Consider the following 13,048-nt stretch of genomic DNA (forward strand, 5'->3'; position numbering starts at 1 on the left):
GATCTGATGAAAGCAGCTTCTTTTTCCCTAACCCCATTCAACACCCCTGCTCTTCCCTCACCCAGAGACAACTTTCAGACTCCCACGGCTGGCTTGGAGTAATCCTGATTTGCTGTTAGAGCTCTTTACCTACACTTGGTCCTCAAGACAATATGTGATATAGGTGAAGCTATTGGTGGCCCTATTTTCCGGAAGAGGAAACTGAGGCTCACCTTAACTGGGTTAACTCTAAGAGGTTTTCGCTCACTTCTCTTCCAGGCTGCTCCTCTCTCCCTACTATAAGCAATCCTGGCTTGCTGTTCTCAATTTGCATATTTACTTGTTTATTATCTGTCCTTGGGCTTCATGAAGGCAGGCATAGGGCCCAGCACCCACACTTGTGGAATGCCCATATGTGGTTGGGAGACATCAAGCAGACACAGACACAATCAAAACCCCACCTGCCCCAGCTGCAAGTTTATCTCCTGGAGGGCCAGGCAGCTGGCACAACTGCAGAAGTCAGGAAGAAGTAGGAAGCCACTAATGCAGGGACATCGTCTTGTGCCTTTTTGAGTCTTCCATTTGGAAGGGGTGTTGCCGAGAGTCTAATGATGAGTGCTTTCCCAGATGGAGAAACTGGAGTGGGGTGGGGGACAATGAAGGAAGAGGGCTGGGCTGGCCCAGCTGGTAGCACCGGAAGAGGCCGTCCCTAGATCCAGTTTAGTGTACCAGGGTTCCCAGGCAACAGGCTGAGCAGGAATCCAGTACCCCTCATTGCCCATCTCCACGTTTCTCCTCTCTGCTTCTGATGTTGTCTTTGCTACATTAAAAAATAAATGCTCAGAATGGGAGAAAATATTTGGAAATCACATATCTGATAAGAGTCTAGTATCCATGTCATATAACGAACTCTTCCATCTCAACAATAAAAAGGCAAATAACCCAATTTTGGAACAATCGATAATTATTCAATTGATAATTGGAACAATTAGAAAAAGGGCAAAGGATCTGAACAGACACTTCTCCGGAAAAGGTATATGAATGGCCAATAGACACATGGAAAGATGCTGAACGCCACTAATCATCTGGGCAATACAAGTCAAAACCACAATGAGGGAGCACCTCACACCCACCAAGATGGCCAGAATCAGGGAGATGGACAAGAGCACCTACACACAAGGGTTCCAGAAGGAAACGACTTCGGACATGCACTGCTCAAAGCCTGTTACCATGACCTGCATCCTGGTTGGGGGGTAATGGGAGGTAGGAGGGGATAGGCTTTAAATTGTACAGTTGCAGGGGTGGTGGTGGTGGTGGAAAACTCCCACCCCAGCTTGAATAGCCCTCTAAAAATAGGCTGCAATAAATGGAGCCAAGAGAATTCCCCCAGCCCAGCTGCTGGAGCCCTCCAGACACAGGCTCTGACCGACAGCCTCACGACCTGGATTCTCTAAGAATTCCAGGCACTTGTCCAGGCCCACAGCATAGCCGCCTGCCAGGATGGTCTTGGCGACATTGTTCCGGCTGGGATTTAGAAGAAGGGGGTTGAATTTCCCTGTTAGCATTTGGAATACCAGAGGATGGAGTCCCTGGAAACCAAATGCCTCTTAATTCTCTTGTTTTATCTTTCTACAAAGTGTGCTTCTTGTTTCTGCTCAGTTAACTGCCTTGCGGATTAATAATTTAGGGAACCGTGAGGCAAACAACAAAGTTCCAGCCTGGAAAGGCAGAGAAAGCCAATTTTTCTGCTAAAATGACTAGACTGGGCAGAATTCTTATATGTTCCATTTGGGCAAGTTGCTTAGCCTTCTGAGTCTCGGTTTTCTCAACTGTAAGTTATGGCTCATGGACCACAACTATCCTGGAGAATTCATCTTCCTGTTTCATTTAATTTAGTAAGCATTTATTAGTGCTTACTCTGTGCCTGTCATCTGAGGCCTCAGTGGGAGACACTGATGCGACAAGTGTCCCTCAGTATGATGTTATAATAATCTGGAGGAAAGAGCTTGTAAGTCTGCCTCATAACAGGCTCCAAAGATGAAGGGGCTTTGGGATGGGGCCTTGAGGGATGAGAAGGAGCCCATCTATAGGGGCACAGGATTCAAGAAAGTCATGAAAATATTTAGTTCCACTGTACCGTCCTGGGTTTCAGTCCTGAGTTGCTTGCCTTGACCTGTCTCACGTGTCATGACCCAACTTCATCCCCATCCCCCTGGCTTCTGACATCAGACACATATATAGCACCCTACCCCACCCCCCAAGGCCAACCTTTGCAGTCCCTCTCCCAGAGCTGTCAAGATGAAGGCCAGCTCCTCCACACAGCCTGCCTCCAGGCCTGTGTGCCCTGATTGAGGTTCTCCTCTCCAGCCCTTGCCACTTATCATGTTCCCTCCACACACACCACATCTCCAGTAGCACAAAACTTCTTTCAAAGCCCCAGACTCCTGCTGTGCCTGACTCCTGGCTAAGACTTTGGATTTCAGCTTACAATGTCTCCTCTCCCAGAAAGCCACCCTGGACCAGCCCCTAGGCCAAGTGAGACACTCCTCGTAGACACTCTCGGGTTTACTCTGCACCTGCTCTCCCATTACACCAGTGAGCTGTACTGCTCTTGCCAGGCAGAGTTGGGCCTGTATTGTTCTCTGCACCATTCCTCACACCGACTAGGGGGCCTGGGACACAGAGGTACTCAGCAGTTGAATAAATCCAGCCTGAGAGTCAAATCCGGCCCACTGCTTGCTTTTTTAAAATAAAGTTTTATTGGAACAGAGTCCCACTCATTCACTTATGTATTGTCTGCAGATACTTTTGGGCTACAACAACAAAGCTGAACAGTTACAAAGGTGATAGATGACTCACAACGCCTAAAATATTTATATCTAGCCCTCCGCACGAAAAGGTCGTCTACCCTGCAATAAATGAAGGTCCTCTGGGGAGTTTCTTGTTGGCACCAGCTACCCTGCCTGTCCTGCCAGACCTCCAGTACCCTTGCGCAGGCCCACCACGGACAAGATCTGGAAGAGCAGAATCCAAATGTCATGGGGGAAGGTGGTGATTAAAACCATAGGGCCGGGGCACCTGGGTGGCTCAGTGGGTTAAAGCTTCTGCCTTTGGCTCGGTCATGATCCCAGGGTCCTGGGATGGAGCCCTGCATTGTACTCTCTGCTCAGCAGGGAGCCTGCTTCCTCCTCTCTCTCTCTCTCTCTGCCTGCTTCTCTGCCTACTTGTGATCTCTGTCTGTCAAATAAATAAATAAAATCTTAAAACAAAAACAAAAACAAAACATAGGGCTGGGCCAAGTGACCTTCAGACAAGACGGCCACATGATGGGACGATCCACTGCTAGAAATGACTCCTACGGAGCTTCTTGCCTGTGTGTACAAAGACTTAGGATATTAGTTGATTGTAACAGTGGAACGGGGAGAAGGAGACATACAATGTCCCTCAGTGGGGACTGGGCAGTGGGTACACGGCTATACGCCCATTCCTGGAGTTCTGTGTGAACAATATGGTGGTACACCATATACATAGGAAATGATCTGAGATGGGACACTGTGATTAAAAGTCCAATAAATCATCAGATGTACTTATAGTAAGATGTATAGAACACTAGTGTGCTTATATAGCATCATATAACCATTGACTATTTCTCTTTTTTTTTTTTTAAGATTTTATTTATTTATTTGCCAGAGACAGAGGGAGAGAGAGCGAGCGAGCACAGGCAGACAAAGAGGCAGGCAGAGGCAGAGGGAGAAGCAGGCTCCCTGCCGAGCAAGAAGCCGGATGTGGGACTCGATCCCAGGACCCTGGGATCATGACCTGAGCCGAAGGCAGCTGCCCAACCAACTGAGCCACTCAGGCGTTCCACCATTGACTATTTCTTAAAGAAGATCCAAGAAACATGGACCAGTGATTGTCTCTGGGAAGGGAAACTGGGGTTTCCAGAGATTCCTGGAGATGGGCCTCTGCCCTCTAAGCCTGAAGTCTTGTTGGGACAGGGCTGGGAAGGAGAAGGGAGGACTTCTTGCTGTATGCACCACCCCCTGCCTTTTTAAAAAAAGATTTTATTTATTTATTTGACACAGAGAGATCACAAGCAGGCAGAGAGGCAGGCAGAGACAGTGTGGGAAGCAGGCTCCCCACTGAGCAAGGAGCCCGATGTGGGACTTGATCCCAGGACCTTGAGATCACGACCTGAGCCGAAGGTAGAAGCTTAACCCACTGAGCCACCCAGGTGCCCCTCTATGCCCTTTTATAGTTTTCAAAATTTTAAACATGTTTGTTCCCTGAAAAACAAACCAAAAAAGCCAGTGCAGTGAAGAAATCAGTACAATCATGGCAACCTACAGGACCGGAGTTGTTCTAGCATCTTATAGGAGACCCTGAGGCCCTCCAGAGCCAGTGCCCAAAGACCCCAAATTCCAGATGGTACTTAAGTTACCTCTCGGGCCACTTGGGTTCCTTTGCCTCTGAGTAGGCTGTGTCTTACTGACAGCGTGAAAATCAGTGGGAGCCCATTTGACTCCCCCCTTCAGTATTGATCATTCCTCTGTTGCTCTTCATAACACCGAATGAACATCCCTACAGCATAGCTGGGATGCCGGGCACGGGAGAGAGCTCTGTCATCATCCCTGTAGCCCATGCCCTCATTTTACAGACAGGGAAACTGAGGCCTGGAGTGAAAAAGGGATGTGCCCTGGGCTGTGTACTAGGAACACTGACACTGGTCCAGGCATCCTGCCTCCCAGGCCACAGTACCCCACAGTCCAGCACACAGCTGGGCTTGAGGGGGGCGGTGTGTTGGCTCCCTACAATATAGAACTTCTTCCTAGGAGCGTTGGATGCTGTGAAAACCAGAGGCAGCTGTGCAGAATGCAGAATTGTGTAAAATGGTATCTCAGAGAAGCCAGTCAGTCCCCCCAGGACAGAAAGTTTCCAGATGAATCCAGCTGCTCCAAAGTGCCGAGTTACTTTTTTAAATTTCATTCGTTTTCACATAAACCACTTGCAAATCACAGGCTTCCCTAATTGCACTACACCAAGTAAATTAAATGACCTTGGGGTAACTTATTTTGGGAGGCTGGAGTTGGCCCCGAGGGGCTGTAGGACTGTTTACCGTGAACTAGTCGATATGGCCATCACCTGTGCAGGTAGTACTTTGCTTGTCATCTAGTCCCTGATGCCTTGCCTTCCAGCCTCACCTCCAGCTACCATCCCTATAATAGAGCTCCTCCCAGTATGCACCGCGCCCTCTTTTGTCCCAGTGCCTTTGCTTATGCGGTTCCCACTTCCCAGGCTACCCTTTTCATCTGCTTGGCAACCTCCTACTCAGCCTCTAAGACTCAGCCCAAACGTCACCTTCTCTTCAAAGCCCTTCCCAGTACTCTGTCTCCCAGGTGGAGAGGGAAACCCTCACCTGGACTGTGGGCATCACAAGGGCAGGGACAATGGCTCTCTGTCCACTCTCCTGGTGGTGGGACTCAGACACTGCCACTGCTCCGTATGACCAGCTACCAGCAGAGCTGAGTCCCAACCATAAAAACTCAGTGCTACTTGGGCTGACCAAGACCCAGACCGTGACAGTGAGATTGAAGAGGCTTTAATGTTTGCATATCCTAAATTTTAGGGCTGGAAGGAGTCACCATGACCCAGCGTTTACTGCTCACTAGGTGGGGAGCCTGAGGCCTACAAGACTGGGTTGCACTTCCCGAAGTCACTCTGGGGCCAGGCCAAGACCTGGTCATCTGACTTCCTTTCCGCATCTCCTTCCCCACTGCTCTGACAAAGCAAACCACAGAGTCAGGGAACCATTGTGGTTTGAGGTGTAAGGAGGATGTTTTCCTCTGGTCTTTCAATGAACAATAAAAATCAGACGCAGGTGCTACTATGCCTACAGTTGACAATGGATTAACTCAGGCTGGAAGAAAAGATCCTTAGGGAGGGCTTGCAATGACAGAACCGCATAGTCAGGACACAGGGTCAGAAGCAAGGAGAATCGAAACCCTTACCAGTACTGGTCGGCGCTATACAAACTCTGAAACGCCTAGCATGTGACAGGTGCTCCGTGACTGACACTGAACCAAATGGTCAGGAATGATCACCTCCTCCAAGAAGCCCTCCTAGCCTACAGCCCCAGAACACCCCATGTTTCCAGGTCCCCAGTGCCCACCGCAACCCCTGTCACACAGTGTGTGATTATAAAGTAGGTGTTGTAAAAGTGAAGGAAGGTGGGGGGTGGCCATGGGTCAGAAGGTGCTGATGGCTTCCCGCCTTAGTCCGGCCACTCTTGGGGGCCCCCTCCCTCCATCCTTGTCCCCCTGCTGGGCCCGGTCAGGTAAGCTGAGCTGCTTGCCTGGGGATTTAGGGTGCAGGGCTTGTGGAGAACAGACCTGTGGCTTCTAAGTGCCACTACTTGAGTTATGGGTCTCTACTCAAGTGGATGGGAAGTGGCCGTCTGCCGGTCTTCTTGCAGGATTCGAGAGGCCTGACGACATCAGGAAGACATTTAGTAGCAAATACCTAATTAGGCTGCTACCTTCGTCAGTGAAGGGCTCTTCCCCGACTGCACCCCACCCCACTGCCCTTGAAATCATACTGCACACCACAGTTCCCATCAGGTGGTCTTGCCAGCCCCGGCTCACAATCAAAGTGACCCCACCGCAGCCCCCACTTTCCCTGGCTGGTAGCACAGGGAAGCTGCTTGGCCAGATCCTCTGGCCTGACCCTTTGGGCCCCTCCATACCTGAGATAGAGCCCAGGCCACCTCGGTTCTCTGTCCCAGGGTGAAGAGGCAGCCCTGTGGCCAGTAGGCCTGGACACACATCCCAGCCCCTGACCCCATTGTGTCACCCTGGCTGAGTCCCCCAGCTTCCTGGGGCCTCAGTGTGTGGATCTAAAAACGCTCCTTGCAGGAGTGGTGTGGGGGCTTGGCAAGAACATCTGTAATTGCCTGGCCAGGGATGGGTATCACGGAGGCCTTCAGAACGGGGCAGTCCTTCCCCTGCTCCACCACTGTCCCCACAGAGTGGGAATGCTCACACCTGGGGACACCAGTTGGGGTCACAGCCTAGCTCCCCCACATCTGATGCTCGATCTTGCATCTTGGGCAATTGGATGGGTCTTTCTGTGCCTCCTTTCCCCCTTTCTGCCTCTATTTGCCTCTTCCTTAAGTTTGGGGCTGTTACCTCTCTAGACAGCCACAAGGCCACCCCTCACCGGCACCTACCCTATATCAGGCACTTTACAGAAGAGGTAGCATTTAATTCTCAACAACCTTCCACTTTACAAATACACGATGACTCAGAGAGGCTGAGTAACTTACTTAAGGCTTCCCCCCACTTCAAGGGCTTATTGAATGAGGCTCTGTGCTAAATGCTTTACACGTATCATTCATTTAATGAGCCTTACAATGACCTTCTCAGGAACATACTACTATTACTATCCTCATCGATCATCCAGAGAAAGGAACCGAGGCTCAGAAAGCTAAAAGAACGTGCAAAGGGGCAAACAGGAAGTGAGGATTTGAACCCAGGGCTGTCTGATTCCCAAGTCTATGCTTTAAACACTATTCTCTTTGGTCTTCAAGGCCCAGTTCCAAGATGTCCCCTGCAGAAGACAGTTTCCCTTCTCAGCTGATATCATGGAAATAATAAAAGCAAATCCAGAACCACCCCCCGCCACAACTGCCCCACACTGGCTACGGAGTCTGACTCCTGGCTCTGTCCCCTTCTTGGCAGTGTGGTCTTGGGCATTGCCATTCCAAGCCTCAGTCTCCTCTGTAAAATGGGCATGAATAACCAGGCATATCACTGATGTTGTAAAGACTTTAGTGGGATACCCAGTGCTGGGCCCTCAGCAAGAGTTCTTCCCCCACTGCCCCCACTTAACCAGCTCCCAGGTCCCCAGTCACAAATCCCAATTCCCTCTGCCCTACTCTCTTCCTGGGGGATGCCCCGCTTGCCCTCTGGAGTGGAGAGCAGCTGGGGAGAAGCAGGCAGGCATGGTGGTAGCCAGCCCCGGGAAGGACTTGAGGCTTCTGCCAGCTCTGCTAAGGCAGCCCAGAAGCCCAGGTGGGGTCACATGGGGCAAGCTCACACTCAGTGGGGCCACCAAGGATGAATTAACTTCTGTGGTCCCAAGCCCCACCCACAGGCTTACAGTCTGGGAAAGAGACCCCACGTGTGAAGGGCTCTGAGACAGCACACACATGTTCCAACAGACGGCAGCCCGCTTGCCATCACCTCCTCTGAGGGATCTTCTGGAACACCCCCAGGTAAAACCCATCCCCATTCTCTCTATTTCATCTAATTCCCTTCAAAGCCCATCTCTCAGCCTATATTTATCTTGCTTAATTACTTGTTTACTTGTTTATCGTCTGTCTCTTCCATCAGAATGGAGCTCTGTGAAGGAGGGACTTTGTTTACCACCGTGTCCCCAGTATCCAGATGGAGCCTGGTCTACAGTACGTGTTCAGTAATTGTCTGATAAAGGAGTGAGTCATGCTGAACCAAGTGGTTCTCAGTCAGGGACAACCACATGGATGAGGCAAGGCCTACACGCTGGGAAGGGAACGGCAGGCTCCGCTCCTGCTCCCCATTCTCACCCTTGTCTTCTTCGATTTCAGCCAACGCCTCTATTTCCACCACAGATAGATTATGGAAGGGCTGGGTGAGATGGTCTTTCAAAAACACCAATTTTCATCTCCAGTGTGCCCAGTACATAAAGGAACCATCAGCCAAAGATTTTATTAAAAAAAAAAAAAAAAAGATGCATCCCTTCAGCAGGGCAAATGACCATCTTTGACCTATCTGGTTCTTTCCTGGTAGCTTTGCTTAAACTGGGGCCCCTCTTTATTAAAGGGAGCAGGTAAAGTGAGGGCATCGGGGAAGAAATATGGAAATCTGCAAGGCCTTGTTCTGTTTCAGATTCAGACATGTGTCTTTCCAGGGAGCCGCTAAGGAAGGAGCCTGCTTATTCTTGAGCCATGGGCCCCCACAGCAGAACAGCTACTGAGGGGGTGCCAAGCCAAGGCAAGGCCCCAGTGGCCCTCTCCCTTAATGAATAGACACGTTCATTTACAGCAAGTGCCAGGGACGCCTGTTTTGCAAATGGATGCCACTAAGTGCTCCTAAAACAACAGCCTCTCTTAAGTGGGTTAAAAATTCCCTTCTGCAATTTTCTTTATGTTATTGATTTAAACAGCACCTTCTCTCATCTGGCTGGGACGAAGACTGCATCCAGCTTGACCCGACTCCACTGATTCGGAATTAATGGAGGCGGGATATGTGTGATGCCTGATTCAGTGTCTGAATAAATCCATAACTGAGAACATGTGCACTCCTGAATGTGTCCCACAACTGCCCCTGACATGTATTCCTACCTACTCTGAGTCTGTCAGGCACTGACTGGGGAACCAGAAGGTGCAGAAGGAAACAGAGGCCCTGAAGCCCGGAGAGCCCAAGTCATTTGTCCAAAGACACACAACCTCTAAAGCACGGAGCTGGGACGGGTACCCACCCATGCTGACACTCAGCCTGTGTTCTCTCTGCTCCACGGGTGGTTCTCAAAGGCTGCTTCCAGGAATAGCAACAGTTGCAGTCTCAGCTGGGACTTTTTTGCAAGTGCAAAGTCCCACGGTCCAGGTGGGTCTGATGCCTACTCCAGTTTGGGACTCTTGGGTCAGTCATGGCACTGAGGTGGGCCATCAGTTCAGTATGGGAGCCAGATGGCACAAGGTCAGGACTGACTGTGAGCAGGTGGGATGACCATTTAGGGAAGGCTTCCTGGAGGAGGTGAGGTGAGGCCTGTCTTGGGATCTGTGGCATGAATGGGAATTCACTGGGTGGCCCAGCAAGAGAAGGGCACTCCAGGTAGAGGGAACAGCATAGGAACAGCCTTGGTGAGCTTGGGAAAATATAATCATAGTTCTGCATATATGGGGAGTGTGAAATACGGGGATGGGTGAGCTGTGAGGAAAGAGGCCAGAGGGTGAAGGGGTTAGACTTCCGGTGGCAGAAGTGGCCTGGATTTATCCCTAGGTTGGTTTTCCCAATGACCACAAAGGACACGTTTACCAATTACTTAACACCATGCTTTACATGGGAGGGAAACTCGATCTTCTCCATCAATAAAAAAAAAAAAAAAGTTTCACTGAGAATAAATTCAGTTTTCCCATAAAAACAAATCACCCAAACTAAAACACTGTTATAAAATCCTGCTTGGATCCTGTTATCAGCAGAAGGCCTGTGCTGGAGGCCTGCTCTGGGTTTGTTTAACGCAGACATTAGCAAGCAAAGAGAATTCATGTTCTAGAAGGCAGCCATAAAACAGAAGGGTGCTTTTTATATCCCGATAGGGAATAAGACCCAAGATGTATTGCTAGGTGAAACAAGTAAAGTGATGAATGCTGTATTTGGGTAAAAAAGGAAGGGGGAGGAGTAAACCCCCCCCCACACACCGACACGGACATGCACGCACACACACGCACACTGACATATGCATAAAATACCTCTGGACAGTGGTTACCTTTGAGGGAACTTGCCAGGGCTGGGAGGGTGGTTTGCTGTTCGCTGTGTGCCTTTTCTATCTTTAATTGTTGGACCATGTGACTATACAACGCCCATAAAAACAAGATACAATGAAGCCCTTTTTTGAGTGCTAAAGACATATTAGCAGGGACCAACACTCTAGTCTCAGAATAACTAGCAGGGCTGAATGAGCACTGGGAGGAGTTACACTCTCCCAGGTCCCATGTGATTCTGTTCCTGGTCCCTGGACGCCGAGTCTGGGGCTCACCTGGAATCATTTCACACAGCCAGAGTCTCACATTTCCACCTGCCTGGTGGGTAGCAGGGGCAGGGTGGTAGGGGGAGTCAAGGCCATCTTCCTATACTCTTGGGAATAAGACTTGGCTGCCATCCCATCGTGCACCTCTTGCATTGTGAGGGGAGAAGGCCAGGCCCTCAGGGAGCACCTCCTGTATGCTGGGCAGTTGGCAGCTATCTGCAGCTTGGCACACACTGTCCTGTGGATGGTTATCAAGCCCTGTTAGGCAGCCCACCAGGAAGCTGAGACACACAGAGGTTTGGTGGTACACCTGAGGCCGCTCAGCTCGCAGTGGGCAGAGCTGGGATTCCAATCCGCAGGGTTCGCAGGAAAGCCTTGGAGCCTCACTCCATGCCAAGTGGGACTTGGGCTGGTAAGGGAACGTGGCCCTATGAAATAAGAGTAAACCTGGAGGCCCCAGATGGGGCCGCCCCAGACTCCTGGAGTCGGTCCATAATGAGCAACCCTTATGCAACACAGCCCACAGATAATTTTGGTCTCTCTCACTGTTTCCGTACATAAGCATAATTTATGTGTTAATAGCAAAGATATCAAGGTTTGGAAACCCCTGGAGTGTTGGAAACGCAATTTGTAATTACAAGCACACAGCAATTTGTTCAACATGTCAGCCCTGTCCACGGTAATTATTCCCCTGGTTAAGGGTAATCCCCGCCGTGCATGGGAAAGGGAAGCCAGGAGCGAGGGCGCTGGGGCTGGGACCCCGGTTGTCTCCCTTGAGGCCATTTCTTCTCCCAAGATCCCTTCCCAACCATAGAAAGAGCACAGTCTGCACCTTACAGAAGGGACAGAGGCCCAGATGGACCAAAACACTTGCACAAGATGTGAGATCACACATCAGAAGACGGGGAGCTGGGATTTGATACCAATTGATGGCCCAAGCCATGAGGGTCCTCACCTGGGATGTAGCTCTGATTGGAAAGGGCATTCTTCATTCAACACACATTGGTTCCCCTTAGGCTTTAACTCCAGGGCAAGGTATGGGGGCTAAGGGAAGCAGGGGAGGGACTCCCAGGCTCTGAAGGCCTCCTGGGTGTCTAGCTCTGGCTGCGCTAACTGAAGGGCCCTCATTCTCTGCTTTACACACGTGGCTTGCGGATGCCCTGTCCACCCTGTAAATCTGGGACCTCACATTTGCATTTCACTGGCCAAGGCTGTGGAGCAGAGACCTGGACCCCAGCACTCCCCTGCAAAGTGGGGGTTCACCTAGCCATCCCAGGTTGGGCTTAGCGGCAAATGAAGATCAGTTTTAAAAGGACAATTTAGGGCACAGCTGGTAGAGCCATCCTTGGAGAGGAGGAAAGATGGGCTGGAGCCATTGAACCAGCAGTTTAGGTGTCAGACTGGGGTGTAGGTGAGGAGTCAGGGGAAGGGTGGTGGGCTCTGGCATGACCAGAGTGGCCCCAACCCCACCTCTCACCAGGTTGGGCCTGGCTGGGCCAGTCCACCCTCCACCACTGGAGGGCTGGCGCCACCTGTCATCCTTCTGGGGAACTGCATCCTGGCCTTCCCAGCCCCAGGACAGAGAGTGGGCAGGACTCCATGGTACCCCAGCCTTGGGAAAGGTGCAGAGAGGGGCAACTGAGTCAGCTTCTGGACCCCACGCTAAGCTTCCTCATTCAAACCTCTCCCATCCTGCCTGAACCATCTGAGACATCCTCCTCCCCAGCCCCCTTGCAGCTGGGTTAGGAAGGGCAGCTGGGTTAGGAAGCAGAGACAAGACTCAAAGCCATTTTCACTGACATTTCAGTCTAACGACAAATCATCGCCCTGCTTCAAAATCTGGCTCTTCACTGCTTACAAAATAAGCACCAAATTCCTTGCTATGCCTAGAAGTCCCTGCAAATTTGGCCTCTGCCCTCCCTACTCTGCCTCAGCCTCTTACCTACTTGGTTGGCTCCTGCCACCCACCCTTTGAAAATGCTAGTTCAGCACACATGTCTCTCTCTTTTCACCTACTTAACCGTGACTCCACCTTCAAGCCTCAGCTCCCTCAGGGACGCCTTGCCTGGCCTCCTCACTGGCCCCACTGAGCAATTCCTCCTAGCAACTGGCTGATGTTGATCAGGACAGCATTTCCCTCTCCTATACCAGACAGCTAGGTAAGGATAAGGAGCATGTCTGTGGGACTCACCATTTACTTCAGCCCCAGAGTCGTGCCCAGCACATACTGGATGCTTGAGAAATCTTTGTGGAAGAAATGAATTATGTCTAGATCAAGTGAGTC

At 50.7% G+C, this 13,048-nt stretch overlaps 1 protein-coding gene across 1 annotated transcript in view; it reads right to left on the reverse strand.

Annotated features, from left to right (window-relative positions):
* IQSEC1 (IQ motif and Sec7 domain ArfGEF 1) overlaps nt 1–13,048 on the reverse strand; it is a 167,510-nt gene that overhangs the window by 73,833 nt on the left and 80,629 nt on the right. The window lies entirely within an intron of this gene.

The sequence above is a fragment of the Neovison vison genome, chromosome 6, assembly GCF_020171115.1.
Source record: "Neovison vison isolate M4711 chromosome 6, ASM_NN_V1, whole genome shotgun sequence".
Lineage (NCBI taxonomy): Eukaryota > Metazoa > Chordata > Mammalia > Carnivora > Mustelidae > Neogale > Neogale vison.